At 41.7% G+C, this 18,764-nt stretch overlaps 1 protein-coding gene across 2 annotated transcripts in view; it reads left to right on the top strand.

Moving 5' to 3' along the window:
- Positions 1 to 2,567: 2,567 nt before the first annotated feature.
- The window catches only part of MYLK (myosin light chain kinase), a 225,589-nt gene continuing 209,392 nt past the window's right edge, over positions 2,568 to 18,764 (top strand). The window contains exon 1 of one of the 2 annotated variants that reach the window (XM_070730366.1): positions 2,568 to 2,744. The gene's annotated coding sequence lies outside the window, so the exon portion shown is untranslated. The remainder of the gene's footprint in view (positions 2,745 to 18,764) is intronic. The other variant, XM_070730359.1, reaches the window with a different exon arrangement.

The raw sequence follows: 18,764 nt of genomic DNA, 5'->3' as shown, positions 1-18,764 counted from the left end.
AAAGGAAGAGAAAGAAAGAAAGAGGGTTAGAAAGAGAGAGAGTGAGAGATGCTCAGTGAGCCTTTCTTTGAAGTTGCCTTTCTTTCTTTCTTTCTTTTTCTCTCTTGCTCTTTCATTCTTTTTTCTTTCTCTTGCTTTCTTTCTTTCTCTTGCTTTCTCTCCTTCCTTCCCTCCTTCCATTTCTTTCATTCCCCCTCTCTATTTTTATTTCTCTTTCATTTTCTTTCTTTCTCTCTTTCTTGCTTTCTTTCTTGCTCTTTTTCTTTCTCTCTTTTACCTTCCCTTCCTCTATTTCTTCTTTTCTTTCTCCTTCCTACCTTCTTCCCTCCCTCCCTCCCTTCAGTCCTTCCTCTCTTACTCTCCCCTTTCATAAGTTTCCTTGCTTCCTTCCTCTGTTCCTGTCCCTTCCCCCTTTCTTTCTTTCTTTCCTTCCTTCCTTTCCTCCCTCCATTTCTTGCTTTCCTTTTCCTCACTCCCTTCTTTCACTCCTTCCTCTCTTCCTCTCCCCTTTTTGGCTCAAAATATTTTTTTTCTATTTTCCTCCTCTAAAATCTAGGTGCGTCTTATCAGCAGGCGCGTCTTATAGAGCGAAAAATACGGTATTTAATTCTATGTGTGTGCATATTGCACACAGGCACACAAAAATATACATTATCTACTTTATAAACTATATGTGTATGTACACACACATGCACGCACAGTTCTTCTAAAATTATACACATTCAACCTCATTTACTGAGATAGGAAAAACATACCCAGAGCCTAGAAGGGGGAAAAAAAGAAAAATATTCAAACTTTTTCTACCGGTTCTGCGTCCCTGACTGTCCCCATAGGAGCCCATCACATGGGGTATAATGGATGTGTACAGTGCAGGGCTACCAACATTTTTACTGTGGGCGTGGCTTATGTAGGATGCCCTGCATTTTCTTTCAATATCTTTCAGTGCAAATTGGGTGCTCTGGGGTTTTGCTACCCCATTGCGTCTCCCCCCCCGCGGGCATAAATGCACTAGCGTGCCTACTGTCCCTGCCCCAATTTTTCCCTCTTATTAGTACCCATCGCTTGTTTAGCAACAGCGTTACATCTATGCACACCAATACCTACTTGACAAAATAAAATAAATAAATAAAAATAGTTTCTTGGATGAGAAACAAAAAAACGTCTTTAAAGAAAAAAAACAAAGTCCAGTTGCCCCCAGAAAAAGCACCCAAGGGAAATAACCTGGCTAGCCCAGGTAACCCCCGTCACGTGGCCTCATGGATTCCGGGATTTTCCAACGTCTGAAGCGACATTCACCCCCCGACAGTTGTATAACTGCGGAGGGTTGTTTATCGCAGCGACAGTAGCTGTTTTTCTTCTCCCGGGCCATCAAACCGGTCCCCACCCCCCACCCCGTCGGCGCAAGCCAACCCATCCGTTCCCGCCTCGAAGGAGGCCGACTCTTCCCCTCCGGCTGGCTTGCAGGTCACCAGGGTTTGTTGTCAAAACTGCAAGCGCTCCGCTTCGGAGGCGGCTGCCTGCCTCTTTTTTCTTTTCCCCTTCAACACCCCACCCCCCTCAACCCATGCCCTCGCTCAAAACCCGGCTTCCCGCCTGGGCTCAAAAACTCCAACCAAACATCTCCTAATAAGGTTCCGCAGGTATTGGGCAGCCCGCAGTTTTCGAAAGGGCAAACCGAGGGGAGAATTAACACAAGGGACCCTGGGGTGTTTTTGTATGTGTGTGTGTTTGGGGCGGGAAGGAGTTGGGGAAAGGGCCGCTGAGGAAACCTTCGCGAGCAAAGAGAGCTTGAAATCCGGCGGGAGTTTCTAACTCGCTGATTACACCTAGCAGCCGCCGGAGAAAATCGCGGTGAGTCTCTCCTCCCTCCCTCCCCTTCCCTCTCTGTGCCTCCTTTCTCTCAGCTTAAAGCGCCGGGCTTTCTATTCTCGATTTACCTCCTGTGGCTAAATCCGGGGGGGAAAACAGCGGGAGTTCGGGGAGAAAAAAAAAGACTTTAAACCCGAAGGAGCAAGCGGGTATTCCTTCAAAGCCACGCGGCTCTTTCTCCACGTTGCCGGTCGCGTTCGCTTGTTTTTAAGTACACGCCTCTTCTTGCTCGCGAGGTCTGCAAGAGGAACCCGGTGCGGACCTACTCAAAGAGTAAGTCCCGCGGAAGCCGCGTGGGAATGAAGGGGGGAAAACAATAACGATGACGCCCGGTTTGCAGTCTTGCGAAGGCGCCTGGCGTCCCTTTATTTTGGGAACGGGACTTTCTCGGAGATTGAAGGCGCCGGAGAATCGCTTTTTTTTCCCCCCCGGAAGGCGTTTTAACTTCCGAATCCGACCCCCCCAATATATATATATATTTGTTGCAATCCTGACAACGGGGAGAAAGCTCTTAGGATGCCCTCTGCAAAACGCAGGCAGCGCAAAAATGCATTTTCGGTGGGGTGCCGAAGCTGCTCGGGCCAAAGCCAGGAGGTCGGATTCTCCCCGCCCCTTTTCGCGTTGGCTTGGCTTGGTTACCGGCTTAGTGATGCAACCGATCAATGCGGATTACCTTGGGGAAAGGTGGTTTGCGCTTCATAAAGGAAGGCGGCTGGGAGGGAGATTTGGCGTTCAGTGGAGCAAGGGAAGGTTTGAAACCCGTCCCTGAAGCGCGGGAAAATTGTGGTGGGCGAGAAAAGGCGCTCCCCACCCCACCTCCCCCTTTCCCCCTCTGGGAGCCTGTGGCTTTGTTGTCAGAAAACTCTGGATCGAAGGTCAGTGTTTTCGCCGGCTCGATTTTTTTCGCCTGCCTCGCGAAGCGCAACTTATGTTGCGGTTACCAGGTTTCCCTCCCCTTCTGAAAGGACCGCCGAGTTCCTGCCTCAAGTGTGAGAATCCTCTCAGCGGGTTTCTCCGGTTGCTACTTCTTGTTTGAAGGGCAGCGCTCTGTTTGTGTGTGTGTGTGCTAAACAGCAGAGCGTGGAGCCTCGGTAGCCGGATTTCCCCACCCGGCAGCTGCCAGAAACATACGTTTTTGATAAGAAGTGTCATTCCATCCCCCACCCCCAAAGTAATTTTTAATGAACACCAGCTCCATGCACACAATTCTTCCTCACTCTTTGTTTTTTATTCTCACAAATGCAAAACACCCTGGGGAATAAGTGTGCGTGTGGTGCCGTTTCTCACCCTTCCCCTTTATGCATTTTATCCAAGCTTCAGATTTTGCCTGACAGTGAATTGAGACAGAGTTTACTTAGTTATTGCTTAAGTGCTGGGTTTGCATGACAGCACAAACTAAACCACATCTGCTGGTTTACACACACCGAGGAATCAATATATGTGTGGCTTATTAATGAGTCAGCAACACACTTAAGTCAAAGCGTCTGGGCCAAATAGACATCCGTTCCTGGAGCCCTTTAACATGAAACTATGCAAGGCTTAGAAGAATGAACTACGTATGTTTACAAAGATATTTTTCTTTTTTCATGTAAGAAAGGGCAGAGAAACTTCATAACACAGGCTTCACAACCTGGTGCTCCCAGATGCATTGAACTAGATTGAATCACTGTAATTCGTGCCAGCCTTTCTTCAAATTGAACAACTTCCAGATATATGAACTTCAGCTCCAGAATTCCTGGAGCTGCGTGGCAATTGCTAAGAATTCTGAAAACTGGAATACAAAAGATTTGAAAAAGGTTGATCTATGGTTGTGCTGTCAGGGAGTGGAAGCCTGGTGAATGTGAGGAAGACAAGTTTAGGAAGATTGACTTAAACATCTGGCAGTAGATTTCTTAAAAAGTCCCATACAAAAGCAGCCCAAGATGTTTTTTTAAACTTTGCATAAAAGAAAATATCATTGCATTTCCCTTTAGCTTGACTCTTGACTTGCAACAGTTGGTTTGATTGTTAGAATTCTTTATGGGTCAAATGTGATTGGAGATATAAGGTGCATATTCTCTCTGTACATGAAAGAAAAGATGCATTTGTCAAGAGTCATGAGGAACAAGACTTAATGATTGTCCTAGGGTACAAATAAGCAATCAGGAAACAATATTAATAAATCAAGGATACAAGCAACAAGTTACAGTCATACAGTCATAAGCAGGAGGAGATGTGTGATAGGAACATAAGAAGGCTAATTGTAATAGTAATGCAGCCTTAGTGAATAGTTTGACAGTGGTGGGGGACTTATTTGTTTAGCAGAGTGATGGCATTCTACTAAAGAGTGTTGCATCTTAGTAGAGCAAAAGATAGGACCTTTCTTTTATAGGTAGTCCTCCTTTCTTGCCAGTTTTTAAGTGAATCACTGCAGTTAAATTAGCAACCTGGTTACGGTGGTGGGCTGTTGTTCACCTATTGCAGCCTCCCCTTTTGCAAGCTTCTAACAAGCAAAGTCAACTGGAAAGTCAGATTCATTTAACAACCAAGCAGTGGTGGGCTCCTGCCAGTATGGCTAATTGAGAGCTCTGCGGCTCTGGTGCGTGAGATCGAGTGCAATTTTGCTTTCTGAATCTGTGCAAAATCTCACATGAGGATGCATGTGCGCATACATTTTGGTGAGGTTTTTTGTTTCCCTGCATGCATCCCCATGCAATTTTTTGCTACCTGCACAGGTGCAGGAAGTAAAATTGCGCTCGATCCGTCACTCACGTGCCAGAGCAGCAGAGCTGCGTGCAATTAGCCGTACCGGCAGGAGCCCACCACTGCCTGGTTGTTAAATGAATCTGACTTTCCAGTTGACTTTGCTTGTTAGAAGCTTACAAAAGGGGATGCAGCAATAGCCATATGTGTGAAAAAGATCGTAAGTCACTTTTTTTTTTGTCATTGTAACTTCAAATGGTCACTAAATAAACTGTTGTAACTGTGGTGATGTTCTAATTGTGGCACTTTTACAACTATTGTTGCCCTGTAATCTTTTTAACATTTAGCTACGATATTGAATCAATCACATCTTTATTATGGTGGCAGACCAACAAAAGGTGGCATACAAACAATTTTAAAAGATAAGAAATGTAAAAAAACAAAAAAGCATAGCTAGGATATTACCAATTTCTGCTTCATGTGACTGAGTACAGTACTATGGTTTAGGGATGTCAAACTCTATCGTATTGTTACTTCCCCCCTTCACTAACCTGGGGGGTGGGCATGGCATCTGACTCAAGGGCTGTGAGTCTGACACCCCTGCTGTAGTTATACAGTAGTTATTTCTATTTTTTTCTGTATTTTAAAAGTCTCTTATTCATCTGTATTCAATCTCCTACTTTTAATTATTGTTAGCTTTTGGGGAGTGCATTATATTTATGAGAAAATTCATATAGTGTTATTCTAAACAGATAGAAATATTTATGGAGCTGCTGCTCCCTCTAAAATTGTTGTCACACCAGTGATAACTCTGGCTCTGGTCCCATTTTGACAAATCAGTCACTGTTTTGCAACCTGTTTGATTCAGGCATGTGATAAAATTTAAATGTCCTGGGATAAAGCAGTAGTTAGTTGCTCAAGAGCTCATCCAACCTGCTTCGCTTACTTGTTAGCTTTGTGAAAGATTGCATTCTTTTGCAGCAGTGCTGTAGGATGCAGCGGAGGCAAAGGTTCTGATAAGATTCGGGAAGTGTGTTTACTTGGTCTTAGTTGATATTGAAGTTAAGCAGGATCAGAGCAGACTAGTGCTTCAGGAGAGACTACAAGAAAATTCCACTGGCTGGAAAGGGTGAAAATAAAAACATCCTCCCCCACATGGAGATAATGGCATATGCTTTCTGTGTTGCCATCAAGAAAATTATCTGGATGTAACTCCGAAATTACCAAGAATTCATACCTTGATTTGAAGGATACCTTTAATATTTGACTACAGTTTTCTTTATAAGTGATTCTGAAATCATTTATTTATTTATTTGTTTGTTTGTTTGTCCAATACACAAATACATAGGAAGAAAAATAGACATGTAGTAATATATATAAGGGTAAAGTGAACTTAGAGGAGAGGATATATGAAAGAAAGAAAATATATATGATAAGTGAGAGAAAGGAAAGACAATTGGACAGGGGACGAAAGGCACACCAGTGCACTTATGTACACCCCTTACTGGCCTCTTAGGAACCTGGAAAGGTCAATCGTGGAGAGTCTAAGGGAGAAATGTTGGGGGTTAGGGGTTGACACAATTGAGTCCTGCAATGAGTTCCACGCTTCAATAACTCGATTGTTGAAATCATATTTTTTACAGTCAAGTTTGGAGCGGTTCGTATTATGTTTGAATCTGTTGCGTGCTCTTGTGTTGTTGCGGTTGAAGCTGAAGTAGTCATTGACCGGTAGGACGTTGCAGCATATGATCTTGTGGGCAATACTCAAATCGTGTTTTAGGTGCCCTAGTTCTAGGCTTTCTAGGCCCAGGATTTATAGTTTATTTTTGTAGGATATTCTGTTTCGAGTGGAGGAGTGAAGGGCTCTTCTGGTGAAATATCTTTGGACATTTCAGTATCTTCTTTAGTCATGGCTTTGATATCTAAAAGAGTCTGGGTTCAGAGGGTGTCTAGAATCTTCAATTAATCTGGGTGATATTCTAATCATACCAGCTGCTGTTTTTAAAATCATGATTTAATCCAGTGTGGTGAATGTGAATTTATGTCAGAATAAAAATCCCAAAGATCTAGTTTAGGGCTTAAAGTGATTACTCAGGAACCAGGAGACTCTGAGTTCTAATCCCAATTTGGCATGAAAAGCCTGCAGATGTTGCATGGAAAATAGGAGAAGGAAGGACTATTAGGCATGTTTGCCACATTTAACTTGGTTATAAACAATAAAGGCAGGATAAAAATAAATAAGAATAAACGTGCTAGTAGCTAAAAAATGGTCCTCTGATCCCAGAAGGAATGTGTGTTTCTAAATTCAGTATATCTGCAATTGTAAGTTTAAAATCTAAACTTAATGGACTACTGTATTTGGGAGAGGTGCCCATTAAATACAAATGTATGTAATGGATATAATTTGTCCCTATTTATTTTAAATAGATGTGAAGTAATCTATTATTTAATTATCTAAATGATGTAAATTGATGCAAATTATATCAATTTCTTGTCTGGACTGCTTCAAAAACACCAGCTTTGTAGATGAAGCACAAACTAATTTTTGGCTGTGGCATCCTATGTCTAGGAAATGAGTATCTTTGAAATTGAAGTTTTATTATATTTATGGAAGTGTGCAAGTGATTTGGACTGCATAAGCAGGAGAGTTCTGAGTGTGCATGGATCTATTCCCAAGTCACACTTAAATGGGTTGGTGTGGGAGAAGTAACATGTTAGGGAAACATGAAAAAGGAGGTTAAATTAAATTTAAACAAATCCAGTCATGCAGAAAGTTTAGCTAACTTCACCCAATGAGTCATGTTGAGGGAAAATCTAAACCAAGTTAACAAGCTTGTTTTGTCTAGTTGTCTGAGAAAAGATGCTGAACAAAGGAAAACTAATAGCAAAAATCTCATTTACAGAACTAATAAATTAAGAAATAAGTAATAAACCATGGCTGATGCACAGAGCACATGCTTCAAGCATTAATAGGTTGAAATAGGTTGTTGTTGTTATTATACATTGTTATTAAACACTATTAATATTATTTATTTATTTATTATTTGTATCACTGTTTTATTATTTTTACAAATAACTGAAGTCAGGAAACATCCAACATACCGCTCCTCATATTTTCCTCACAACAATGAATCTTTGAGGTTAGTTGGCCTGAGAGAGCACTGCTGGCTCAAGATGACCCAGTGGCTAAGATGGGAAACTTGAATTCATGGTCTCCTGCTTTCTTTTCTGGTGCCTTAACCACTACTAAACCCAACTGCTCTGCTATGTGCCTACTACAGCTGGCCAGGTCAATGGGGAAGATGTTTGTGATGTCATGAAGCCTTGCAAATCTCTTCTAGTGAGATGATTTGTGTGATACAAAGTAGTTTCTGCAGAAACTTGGTGAGAACTTTGGGTTTCTAAAATTGTGATATTTTTTTTTGCTGCAGTTACTATGATTCTGTGCTGCTCATACTATTGATAAGAAGATTGTATTGAGGTATGGCTGCAAATTGTGGATCATAACTAAAATAGATTTTTGAAAGTACTTAACTCAAAATGCCTTTAATATTTTTGCCAATATGCTATTCCAGTAAATGCTATATAGAGTATATTGGAAGTTGCAACCTTGTGGTTGGAATATATGGTGTGTCTTGAGTTTAGTCTGTTTTATTTATTCTATTGGTATTTAATACTGTAACCTGCCTACGTTTATCATGTACAAAAGAGGTGGCCATATACCGGTAAGTTTCTAAATAAATAAATGAATAAATAAAATTAAGCTGGCATAGCAGGAGGTACAAAACAGGCTATTTTTTTCTTAAGAAGAAATCTATCTACATTCTCTTTCCATAAGAACTAGAAGTTTGCATGGGAAAAATATAGTAATGACACTTAGACTTATATACCACTATACAGTGCTTTACAGCACTCTCTAAGCAGTTTATAGTGTCAGCATATTGCCTCCAACAATCGGGGTCCTCATTTCACCAAAGGATGGAAAGGATGGAAGGTTGAGTCAACCTTGAGCTGAAGATACTTGAACTAACCTGCAATGCTGCATTCTAGCTACTGTGCCATCATGGCTATTATAACACAGTTAAAGAATAGAATAGAATAGAATTTTATTGGCCAAGTGTGATTGGACACACAAGGAATTTGTCTTGGTGCATATGGTCTCAACGTACATAAAATAAAATATACATTTGTCAAGAATCATGTGGTACAACACTTAATGATTGTCATAGGGGTCAAATAAGCAATGAAGAAGCAATATTAATAAAAATCTTAGGATATAAAAGCCAGTTGAAAAGTATCCTTCTAAAAATAACAAGGGCAACTTTACTTAAAGTAGAGGAAAACATCTAACAAAAAAAAAATAAAGCAACGTGGATGTTGAGTGAAGCTATTTCACAACACTACAACTGAAAAAGTGTTTCTCTCCATCCTTCCCTCAGGCATTGGGAAGGGCAGAGGAGAATTAACATTGTGCAGTATTTGAGAGCCTGCTTGGATTTTATCTAATTCTAGATTAATCAGTGAGATCAGTGTAAGGGGTCAAAGGATGTTTTCTAGAGGTTTCTATAGGAAAAAGGAGAGCTAGAACCTGGTCAAGTCCTTTACAATAATTCTCAGTCAAACTTGCCAGGATATGCCAAAGGAGGCAACTGGACTTTTTTTTTTTCCTATGAAGATATTTCACATTTCATCCAAGAAGCTTCCTTAGCTCTGATTGTGGGGAATGGAATGATTTATATTCCTTGGAGACATGTGGTCATTTGCATCCTATTTAGAGGGTCCTTGAAGCACTTGGAGGTTTATCTGTCTCCTCGGGGGTTACCCGAGTAGTGCTCCAGTAGTGGTCTGCAATTTTTTTCTTCTAGGATGAGAAGTGAAATATTTTCCAATGTGTAAATATATGTGAAATCTGACTTCTGGTTACAATATATTGAATCAACTAAACGTGTTTGGGGTTTTATCCTGTCTAACTGGATGTGAAAATAAAATAGCCATATAAAGTTTGCATTTGGTTTCTCTGAGTTTCTTCTTAAAATGTTTTATCATATGAAGTGGAGTTTATGTTTATTTTTCTTGAATATTTTTAACCGAATGGCTCATTGAATAGCTCATTTTGTGTTTGAAGAACGAGGTGACAACATGCATGTTTAGAATCATTAGACCAAATTCTACACTCCAATTGTCCCACTTAATCCAACTTTTAAGAGGTATGTGAAAGATTGTTAAGTGTCAAAGTACAATGTGTGTTTAAAAGGGCCTAATTTACTTATTAGTAATTGAGGCGACCCTATCCAGAATATACTATTAATGCGAATCATTTCCTACTAAAAATTGCCCTCCTTCCATGACTGATTAAATTAGGGAGATTCTGCTTGCAGTTGGGAGAACGCTCATCTGGAAGGACACGTTCATAATTGGCATTATTGGGCTAGAGGACAAGACAGTTCCTAAGTGGATCCCATCAGTTTAAGCACATTGTTTAAGAAGCATCAGTAATTTGAAATTCTGCTCCCAGATCTTTTATTTTTATTTTTTGAGAGCAGGAGCTTTGCTTTTTAGGGAAACAAATCCTTTCATGATTTGACAATTATAAATAATGATGCTCAGCACTTTGCCAAAATTTTTGAAATTTTTCCTGTGTCCCCAGGAGCCATTTATTTTGTGACACCAGAGGCAGAACTTTAACTGGAAGACAACTTAGATTAGAAGATGGAATTTGCTGACAGGTCGTTCAGGGTCTGATTTGGGTCTTTTTAATCTGGGATTTCAAAACTCTGAAATAGCAGTTATCCTATGGGAACATGCAAAGTTATGAACAAAGTTGTTCATTTACTGATCATCAGCACTGTCAGCAACACAAACAAGGTCAAGGATCTTCCCTTTGAAACCAGCAGTCTTTCATAACTGTTTTACATCACACTTTGCTAAGTTCTGTTTTGTTAGCTGTTTTTATAGCACCACAAATATCTCTATCACTGCAAAACTTATTGTGGAAACCTTATTGTATAGAAACTAACATAGTAAGGAAGGAAACAACAAACAAATTTGGATTTAGAGATATTATTATACACCCATCTCTAATTAAACCATTGATTTATTATTACTGTATATTATTATTATACACCCATCTCTAATTAAACCATTGACTCAACAATTACTGTCATAACATGCTGAAAAAAGTGACTTACAACTAGATGTCACATTTGCCACCACTGCAGTATTCCCAGCAGTCAGGCACTTGGCATTCAACCTTTATTTTACAAAGATTGGAACTTTCCAGGATAATGTGATTCTCATTTACAAATTTTCTAGGGGGCTTACAACAAACACACTCATAAGGGGAACCCAGGTTTGGTTTAATGATGGAATGATTCATTTAATAATTGTGGCAAAAAAGATAGTGAAAGTCAGGCATGACTCACTTAATGACCTTATCGCTTAGTGATGGCAAGTCTGCTCCCAGTTGTGGTATAAGTCAGGGGTCCCCAACCACTGAGCTGCAGCCCAGCTATTTGCAACTGGATATTTGTAACTCTGGAAATGGTGAGTATGCACTTATGCTCTATTTGTGTGAGTGGAGGGCATAAATGCACACCGCTTGTGCAAAGAACTGCAGCTGTGCATGCACACTTGCTGGCAGTTTGTGTTGAAAATTTGAAATTTGAGAGCAGCACGAAGGCCCGACCAGTTTATTGCCATTCCCCCTGGGTTTCTTTCTCTGGCGCAGTATATGGGAGGCAGCTTCGCACTGGGTGTATAGGAGGCAGTGCTCCTCCTCGCTGCCTCAGAGTCCCTCTTTTTTTTTTTAAGCCTTAAGGTTTTGGATTTTTTGGATTCCCCTCACCTCACCTCCTTCCTTCGCCTGCGACTGTCCTCCTCCGCTTCTCCCTCCTCCTCCTCCTCCTCTCACCCAAATTCCGAGCTTTTATTTCTTCCCTAATGGATTTGCACGCATTATCTGCTTTTACATTGATTCCTATGGGAAAAATGGCTTACAAACAAATCTTACAAATCTACTTACAAACTTTTCTACTTAAGAACCTGGTCACGGAACGAATTAAGTTCTTAAGTAGAGGTACCACTGTATCTTGTTCTTGCAATTATATAACGTTTCTTTATTTTTCAGCAAGCTTAGTGAATATTTGGCTTCATCCATCCTGTAGGGCATGTACTTGTGGAGTGTAGAGAAGCCAACTCTTCTAAGGTTTATTTTAACAGCAGGAATCAAAAATGATTATGGGGTTGACTTCTTTCTTCTTTAGGCCTGAAGCTGCCAGGTTTATAATGAAAATGTGAAAATCTCAATTTTCATTTTAAATATATAGGAAAGGTTTCTAGTGTTTTTATTTAAGAAAAAAGAAAAGCATGTGAAACTTGAGTGTCTGTGGGTTGAAGTGGGGGAATATGCTTTGTTGAAGACAGAATGAACACCAAACGTGGTGGAGAGATGGCAATGGATGTCATGCAGAATCCACTTAGTTAACATGCTTAGAAATGTAGTAATGGCAGCTAAACTAAACCACATGATTGGCTAGTCTTTCTTATTTAGTAAAACTTATTTTAAGCTTAGTTTAAAATACATGTTTGCTTTCCCTGTTATTTCTCTTTGGAAAAGATTGATAAAAATCAACATGATTTCATTTTGTAATGACTAGCCAAAGCTCAATGGATTGCTTTACTGTCTCTGAATGTAAAAGGATCATGGGTCAATCCCAGAAAACAAAATACTGTATGGGGCTTTAATAATAGTATGATCAAACCAAAATTCTGGCATTCACTTAAGTAAGGAGGATTTCATCAATTATTTAAATGTGTATTATCCAATGTTTTCTCTATTTCCTTTATGGTTCCTAAGACTTTAGAATGCATTGCTATATGATATAAGTTTAGGATTCTCTCTTGCAAATAAAGGAGATGGAAATTTGAATGGCCAAACTTTCCCCTTTCAAAAGTTTCCTTTGAACTTAGAAATTCGTAAGGTGTTTTTATGTACAGTTCAAAATTGAAGAGTTGAGTTCTTGATGCTCTTTGAACTTGATTGTTTTTTTGCAGCCATTTTATTACCCAATTTTTGTTATTTTTATCTTCTGATGAAAATATTCTTTATTTGGTATAATTGGATAATAATGATTTAAATCACTACATAATTGATTTATTGTTGAAATAAATTACTAAGAGACACCAAACCTGCTTATATTTATTTGTGGAAACATAGAATAGCTATTGTAATAGTTTAATAAAATGAAACAAAGAATCAACCTGCATTGTAAGTTTATACCACTCTAGTGATACTAGTGATAATTCTGTAATTAGTTAGGAGCAGCATAAACTCTTTGTGTAAGAAACCATGAGCTCCCCCAAAATTAAATTAATTAAAATTTAGCAATTTGTACAGTGGTTGAAGAATTGAGTTGAATTAATGAGTAGATTCAATGAAATCATAGTGTCTTGCTCATTTTGACATGATAGGTCATAATGTTGCACTAGTGGCAGATCCTAAATTATTTCAGCTACCTGATAAGCATTTCTGTCTTCTGTGTCATCTACAAAGAATAAAAATCTTTCCCTGCAAAGCATGCGATTAGCTCCTTGCCTCAGGTATTTAATTCCCCTGCTATCAGGCCACCCACCTGTCCTTCAGTTCTTGTCTTCTTAGCTCATGTAATGATACTGTATTATACATACTTTGTTCTGCTCCTTTGCCTTTAATTACTTCATATGCCTGGACCTCTTTCTAGTTCTTTTCCTGATCCTTCCTGAAGATCAGTGGCAATCCAATTGTTAGCTTTCCCTTCCCTTCTACAAATTGTACTGCAAAATGTTTTGTTCCCTGGGTAAGTGAGCATTTGAGGCCAACATATTCATGAAACCAAATGTAGTTGTTTTACATTTTACCATCTCAAGGATTGAATTTATTTTGGGCAAGGAAGCTTTTGACTGAATTGAAAGAAGAAAACAAACATATCAGCTGGAAGTTTTAAAACGGTGTAGATGTATAGCTACATCTAGCTACATAGACGCATATGTATTTCTAGTCCTTTGGAAATTAGGAATTGAAAAGTCAGTTGTTGAAGAATGAATTGACATTCAGAATACTGCCATTTTTAATTGTGAAATAGGAATATAAGTTATAACGCTCTTAAGATCTGAAAAGACAAGGATAAATATGTGTCACAACCATGAATGTGTTGTCACAACTGTAGGACTAATGGTGGGAAAATGTCTTTTGACAATTTAGGGAACAAGACAGAGTATCTGAATAGAATCTTAGATTAGGTAAGGTTCAATGAATAGCTTTGTTGAAAATTCAAAAAGAAGATTTAAATAGAGAAGTGTTGATAAAAGTGCAGGGCATCAGTGATTTGCTTCCATAGCAACATTGTTCAAACAGAGGGTTAACAGAGCATTGAATACATCCTCTACAACCTCCAGTCTCTAACAATGTGTGTGCGTGTGTGTGAGAGAGAAAATTGAGTTTATTGTTGTTTGCTTGTTAGGTACATACATGTATTTTCAAGTGGATATATGTAAGTGTGTGGATAGATAAATAGTTCATCCTCCAGTTATACTTTTCAGAAAACCAATGCAAATTGCTATTTGTGAATTATTTTATAAACTTTTGATGTCTTTCTGTTGCACAGAGATGGAGAAATATATAGTCTGTGAATTGTGGGTGACACTGATTGAGTTTTTTTCATGCATCCTCCTCTTTTTCATGTAACATGCAGTAGGGCTGATTCCTTTAGCCTTTGCAGTTTATCCCATTTAAGAATGGGATATAATGCTGTTGCTCCTTTTGTTCAATAGATTTTATTAGCAAATCACTCTGCTAAGGTAAGAGGAGAAAAATGATGTATCTTTATGAACAAAATAAACAAATAAACATTAATTTTTTCACTTCAATTTTCATTCTCCGTACTGAAGGAGCGGGTCCAGCAGTCACATGGGTTGCTCATGTCCAATCCGGTGGAACTGAGCCTAGTGTTAAAAAAGCTTGCTGGATCCGCCCCTTCCCCAGAATTCGCTCAGTTCTCGCATCCTGCGGTTGTATTGTGATAAGCTTGTTCAACATTCTAACACCTTCCCTTCGATCTTTCCTTCAAAATTAGTAAGATTTGATTATACTTATTTGTTTACTTGCCTTAATAGCGCCAGCCGTTTGCGGCTCGGCTTTTTTTCCTTTGGGAGAAGTAGCGGTTTCGTTTTCCCGCGGCTTTTTTTGCCGTTTACGATCCCCGCTGCCGCTTGTGGATTCTTTCAATCCTTTGGCCTGGAGGTCCTTGTGCAAGTATTTATTCATTGATTTATTTATAGTGCTTTTGTTTAAGGGCTTGAGAAATACCTCCTGCGGTGCGAGACGCTTGTTTCTAGTCTCCTGGACTTAGTCGATCGCTTCCCCTTTAAGATTACTGTTACGGAGCGATTTTTTTCGGCGCGAAGGCCTTCGCGCCCTTTTTTAATTTAGGCCTCTCGTGTTGGCCTTCTGCCAGCCGCGTAGGCCTTAGTCCACCGCTCGGATCCTGGAGTGGGCTTTGAGACGCTCAGGCTTAATTCTCCACCGGCTAAGCCTCCAACCAGAGTGCCTTGGTTACTTTAGTTAAAGTTTAGGGAGGCTGGCCACGCTGTATTTGGGGACACGAACTCTGGGTTTGCCCAGATTGCCCTCAAGTCTCAGCAGCTCCGAGGCCTAGGAGCAGGATCCATTCCTCTTGGGAAGTCCTTGAAATTCTTCTCCCTAATAATCCAGTTTATTTGGCTCAGCCTTGTCTTCTGCTAATTGTCAGACTATGGCTGCTTTTCCCAAGAGAGGCACCACTCAAGGTCCCAGAGAGGCCAGGCCTACAGGCGATGAGATTACCAGTATCCCCCAGGCCTCGACCTCCTCTTCTTCAGGGGCCCGCCCCTTGACCAAAGTCACCAAGGCTGAGAAGAGAAGGGACCAAGCCCTACAAAAAATCCATGATAAATCAGCAAAGCGTTTGAAAGTACAGGCCCAAGTACTCAGTAGTCATGACCCCCCAGAGGCTCCTAATCTGCCTTCTTCTGGGGTCACTGTGTTATCTCTGGATGAGCCAAACCTAGACAGACCCCAACCTAACCTATGGGGATTAGGTCCAGAGGAACCAGATATTATTGAAGATTCCCCCCAGCCAGGATCCTCTCAGGCTTTCAGGGATTCTTCTGCCATTCCTGCTGATATTTCTAGTTTACCTCCAGAATTCCAATCTATTTTTTCTGTGTTATCCAAGGCCATTGATGCTAAACTGTCTTCCATCAATGCGCCCTCCTTACCTCATCCACCTCCTCGTCCCTCCCGCCCCTTGGGTTCTTCCCCAACGGTTAGAGCTCCTATTCAGGATGAATCAGATTCCTCTCAGGATGAATATGAGGATATGGAAGAGGATGAGGATCCCTTTCAAGGTCTCTCAGACGATGAGGAATCCCAAATAAAGGTTCCTTCTCCAATTACTATTTTTCCTTCTCAATTGTTCAAATCTCTCCTCCTCAAAGCTAGAATTTCTACAGGATTAGCGGCCCAAGAGAAACAGGCCTCCACATCCACTGAACCCCCGGAGGAGAATTTACCTTACTTCACAGAGGAACAGGAGGATAACGAGGTAATTCCTATGCCTAAATTGTTTAAAGATGCCTTACTTAAGCAGTGGGATTTCCCAGCCTCTGGGCTTAATCCCACTACCAAGGACAAAAAGTTGTACAAACTCTCTTCTTCCTATGAGGATCTCCTATCTTTTCCCAAACCGGATGAACCTGTCAAGATCCTTCACTCGGCGGCTGCCGTGCCAGGCGAAGCAGAGGAGGTCCTCCGCCCAGAGGACAAGCGGATTGAACAGATGCTCAAAAGAGGGTTCACCGCAGATTCCTGGGCCATTAAAAGTTCCGCAGCGGCTTCCTTTTTCTCCAGAGCCATGCTTCTGTGGCTTCGCCAACTTCAACAGCATATTCCTCCCGATGACTTGAGAGGTCAACAGGACTTCAACAAGGTATTTGCAGCTGCTCAGTACGTGGCTGATGCCACTTTACAGTCTACCAGATTTGCAGCCAAGTCTATTGCAGCTTCTACAACGGCAAGAAGACTCCTATGGCTTCGCCCATGGCAAGCAGGAGTACGTCAGAAGTGGCAGTTATCTCTGGGACCATTGAAGCGCGATCTTCTTTTCGGGGATCTTCTGGATCCACTCCTCACGGAAACCACGGACAAGAAGAAAGTATTGGGTCCAACCACCAAAAAGGCCACCAAAACGCAGTCCTTTCGTCGCCCAGGGCGTCAACAAGATCAAGCGGCTACCTATCAGAGAATCCCAGGTCAGTATTCCCCCCGCTTTCGTTCCCAAGGTAGGAACTCCAGGGGCAGAGGTTTTCGCTTCCAAAGGGGAGCGTCCTCTAACAGGGCTTCAAAAAAACCTAGATGGTAGTTCTTCCTCGATTCCCATAGGTGGTCGCCTAGCCTATTTCGCCTCTAGTTGGCGTCTCACTTCCAAGGACCCCTGGGTCATTGACACTGTTCAAAAAGGTCTTCTTTTAGAATTTACTTCTCCCCCCCCTAAACGTTTTATTTCCTGCCCTTCTCCCAGGTCCTCCTCAGATCGTAACCGTATGGAGGAGGCCATTTCCCACTTATTGTCCATCAGAGCCATTCAACCGGTTCCCCCCGGTCAGAAGGGCCGAGGTTTTTATTCCATCCTATTTATGGTTCCAAAATCCTCCGGAGGTTGGAGAGCTATTTTAGATTTAAAGAAGCTGAACCTATTCATCAAATATAGGAAGTTTAAGATGCACTCCTTATCATCCATTTTAGCCGCCATCCACCCGGGGGATTTCATGGTTTCATTAGACCTCACTGAGGCCCACCTCCATATTCCTATAGCCAAATGCCACAGAAAATTTTTACGTTTCTCCTTCCAGGGCAGGCATTTCCAGTATAGGGCGATGCCATTTGGCCTTTCCTCGGCCCCTAGGGTCTTTACAAAGCTCTTGGGGTCTCTGGCGGCCTATATCCGGGCGTCACCCATCCACATTTTATGTTACCTTGATGACATTTTGGTTCATGGGAACTCCCTAGAGAAAGTGAAAGTAGACCTTTCTGTCACCATGTCGGTTCTACAGGACCATGGTTTTTCCATCAACTTTGACAAAAGTCACCTCCAGCCTTCCACATCCATTTTACACCTGGGATCCATTATTAATTCAGAATCCTCCCAGGTCTTCCTCTCTCCTGAGAGAAAAATCAGTATAGGGGAGTTGATTTCACGCATTTTATCTCAACATTCAGTTTCCATAGTAACCCTGTCTTCTCTTTTGGGGAAGATGGTGTCATGCATAGGCATCATTCCCTGGGCTCGCCTTCATGCTAGGGAACTACAGTGGCTCCTATTACCCTTTCAGAGATCGGGGCACAGCAACTCAAGTCGTCGCATTGTCATCCCACCGATTGTTCGCAGATCTTTCAAGTGGTGGAAGTCTCCGGCCATGGACAAAGGATCCCCTTTCAGGTGCCCGGATCAATTTGTCATCACCACAGACGCCAGTCTATCGGGATGGGGCGCCCACGCCCAGGGGATGATAGCCCAGGGCACGTGGTCCCCAGAGGAAGCTTCCAAGCCAATCAATTGGCTAGAGTTAAGAGCCGTTTCCCTGGCTCTGAAGCAATTCTCTCCTCGCATTCCCAACCGGCACGTTCTCATTCTCACCGACAACATTGCCACAAAAAGCCACATCTGCAGACAGGGGGGCACGAGATCCAAGGCCCTCATGAGGGAGGCCCTCAAGTTAGGCCTTTGGGCGGAAAAACACCTTCAGTCGCTCCTAGCCGACCACATCTCGGGGAGCCTCAACGTCCAGGCGGATTGGCTCTCTCGAGCAACGATAGACCCAGGAGAGTGGAATCTCCATCAAGACCTGTTCCATCAAATCAGCCTCAGATTCGGCCTACCAGTACTGGATCTCTTCGCGACCAATGCGAACGCCCAACTCCCTCGCTTTTTTTCCAGATTTCCATCCCCGGGAGCAGAAGCAATCAATGCCCTCCGGAGCCCCTGGCCTCCAGGACTCCTGTACGCATTTCCTCCAATCCCAATTCTTCCGGACGTGATTCACAAGGTCCTCAGAGAGAGGGCCCGAGTAATCCTAATCGCCCCTCATTGGCCCCGCCGGCCCTGGTTCGCGGATCTGCAGCAGCTGTCCGTCCAGGACCC

This window comes from Erythrolamprus reginae, chromosome 1 (genome assembly GCF_031021105.1).
Source record: "Erythrolamprus reginae isolate rEryReg1 chromosome 1, rEryReg1.hap1, whole genome shotgun sequence".
In the NCBI taxonomy this organism is placed as follows: domain Eukaryota; kingdom Metazoa; phylum Chordata; class Lepidosauria; order Squamata; family Dipsadidae; genus Erythrolamprus; species Erythrolamprus reginae.
This window is presented reverse-complemented; position numbering and strand designations above follow the sequence as displayed.